This window comes from Dama dama, chromosome 22 (genome assembly GCF_033118175.1).
Source record: "Dama dama isolate Ldn47 chromosome 22, ASM3311817v1, whole genome shotgun sequence".
Classification (NCBI taxonomy): Eukaryota; Metazoa; Chordata; class Mammalia; order Artiodactyla; family Cervidae; genus Dama; species Dama dama.
Genome location: NC_083702.1, coordinates 10,393,363 through 10,396,447, shown reverse-complemented (window position 1 = coordinate 10,396,447; position 3,085 = coordinate 10,393,363).

The window sequence follows — 3,085 nt, the reverse complement described above, 5'->3', positions numbered from 1 at the left end:
GAGTGATGCAGGCAGGTGTCTTGATTCCAGTCCAGTGCTCTTCCTCCTTTCGGAATGCAGGGCACCTGGAGGGGTAGGCTGGATAGTCTAGACACCTATCTATCAGGGATGGATCTATCAGGGATAGACTATAAGGGATAGTCAGACACCAAGCCCCTGAGGACCTAGGGCATGGGAGGAGGGGACGGGGCATCTGAGCCAGTTCCCCCGCCAGCTCCACCCCTTCCCCCAGCAGGCAGGAAGGACAGGGCAGCTCTGTCAGCTTCAGACACCACCGCCCCAGGGGACCCAGCCCTGAGCCCAAGGAGGCTGAGGGAAAAAACCAGGGGTGTGTGTGTGTGAGGGGGAACAGGAAGCCCCAGGTCTTCCCCTCCTCCCTCCTGCCCCACCCTCCACCCCCATCTCTGGCTGGAGCTGGCAGCCCCAGGCCTTGGCACTAGGGGGATGGGGGTGGGGAAATGGGGGAGAGAAACCCCATTCTGGCCCAAAGCCTTCCTTCCCCCTCCCCATTTGATTTCTGGCTCTTCGACTGCCCTGGCTGCCCCTGGAAAGCTGGATCCAGGGCCCTGAGAGTAGAAGGACAGAGGGAAAGGGAGCCCTTCCTGCGTGCCTGGCACCGTGTGGACCACCCTCCGGCCCCTGGGCTGGGACCTGAGCGGCCTCACTGTGAGGCCCGCCTCTGCAGGGAACTGTGGTATGACCTTGGGTGGGGCACAGCCCAGCTCTGACCACCAGCCTCGCCCACATCTGTCAGTGTGGCCCAAAGCGCATCGGCGAGCTTGTTCTAAATACTGACTCCCAGGTCCTAATTTGAGCCGTAGATTTGGGTGGGATTTCTTTTTCAAAGCACCACTGTGATTGTGCTGCAGCTGGTGGGGGAACTATTAGAATAGAGGGTCTCGGAGGCCCCCATCCTCAGCCTCAAAGCTCCTGCCTCTTGGGCAGGCTGGGCCCCTGGACTTCCATGGTGCCCTCCTCCCTGCTGTGTCCTGAGCAGGCAGGGCTTGGGCCCTCTGAAGCGAAGGGCTGAGTCCTCCTGCGTGGCGCTGGAGCACTGGAGGTAGACCTGCGGGAAACGCAGAGGAGCCTGGGAGGGGCCTGAGCAGTGCAGCCATCTCCCCACCCCCCAGCCCCTCTGTTTCCTCCTGACCTTGGCTTTTTCCCTTTTTCTCTTCTGTTACTGCCTCATCCACGACCCTGTTTTCTGTCTGCCTGGATTTCCTTCTCTCCCTCCATTCATTTCATTTCAGTTCAGTAGCTCAGTCGTGTCCAACTCTTGTAGACCCAATGGACTGCAGCACACCAGGCCTCCTGTCCATCACCAACTGCCAGAGCTTACTCAGACTTATGTCCATTGAGTAGGTGATGCCATCCAACCATCTCATCCTCTGTCGTTCCCTTCTCCTGACTTTCATCTTTCTAAGCATCAGGATCTTTTCCAATGAGTCAGTTTTTCGCATCAGGTGGCCAAAGTATTGGAGTTTCAGCTTCAGCATCAGTCCTTCCAATGAATATTCAGGACTGATTTCCTTTAGGATGGACTGGTTGGATCTCCTAGCTGTCCAAGGGACTCTCCAGAGTCTTCTCTAACACTACAGTCTGCCTGGATTTCCTTCTCTTCCTCCATTACTTCCGCTTTTTTTCTTTCCATCTATAGGCCCCATCTCTGGGAGGCTCCATCATTTTGACCCTGAAGTTGGTGGTTCTGTCTCAGTGTCCTTGCCTTTCTGGCCTTCTCTGCCCCGCTGACATCTTGTTTGACCTCAATTGGACGACTCTCTCTCCAGCACCCAGCCTGGCTCTCAGACTCTCATCTTTCTCTGTCTCTGTCTCTCTATTTCTCGTCTTCCCCCATCATCCCTCACCTGCCCTGTCCCTGTGTACCAAGAAGTGTGTGTGTGTGTGTGGGGAGGAGGTGCTGCCAGTGGGTGGAGGGCCCTGGGAAAATGAGAAAGATAGGGAGAAGCAACTTAGGCCGAGATTTGTACAGAGCAGCTCTTGAGGCTGAGGGCGCAGGGCTTCCTGTCCCGACCTTCAGGGTCCTCCCCACATGGCTCCACGCCACCTCGCCGGGTTCACTGCCATGCCCTGGGCCCCTTGCTGCTCCCTCAGGCCTGTGCTAGGACTGTCTCCCTCTTCTTGTTTCCAGAGTCACCGCTGCTGCCTCTAGGGCCCTTCTCCCTTCCCCCTACCACACTGAGTCTGGGAGGGGGGCTGGCGGGAGATGGGGCTGGAGGATGAGTTGATGAGTTCAGGCCTTCCTGGAGCCGTCCTCATTGAGTCAGACCCAAGGATTTGTACCTGATCCTGGGGCAAGAGGCGAAAGTTGCAGATACTTGTGGCAGAGCTGGTGTTTGGATCCCTTTGTGTGTTAGTTTTCCAGCGCCCAGAGAGTCAAGCTGATTTGCTCAAAGTCACGCAGCAGGCCCATGGAATTGGGACAATGGCAGTGGGATGGTGGAAGGTGGAAATGGAGGGGAATGGGGAAGGGAACAATGTCTTGGTCCAGAAGCCAGGGACCTGGGGACAAGGCTGTGCCATGGACTTGCAGAGGGATAGGACCATGCTCTCCTCCCTCTGGGCCTTAGTTTCCCCATCTGAGCAGTGAGGGCTGGGCTCGATGGCTGGTGCAGTGTTTCCCACTCTCATTGTCTAAACTGGTAGGTGTGGGGGAAGGGTAGGAACAGGGAAGGAAGAGATGGTGGGTTTTGACTCAACAGACCAGTTCCTCCCTGTCCTCCAGGCTCGGAGGATCAAAAGAGGCCACGGGCACCTCTTGTCTCTCCTCAGTGACCTGCCAGGACAGGTGGCGTCTGGCCTCCAGTCCTGTTAACCCCCTCGAGGCTGGGGCAGGGAGAAGGGCCCATGCCTTCCAGCTGCCCCTTGAAGGAGCCTCTCTGGGGACCAGGGACATCAGGCTGGCCCCGGCGGAGGTGGGGAGACTGTAGACCCTGGACCTCCCACAGTTCGGTGGAAAGGCCTTCTGGCCATCAGGGTCTGGCAAGAGTCCTCAGGCGAGGGGCTGGGGTCAATCTCCCTCGGGAAGGTTGAGGTGGCCCTGCTCTTCCATCATGGGAATATCTCT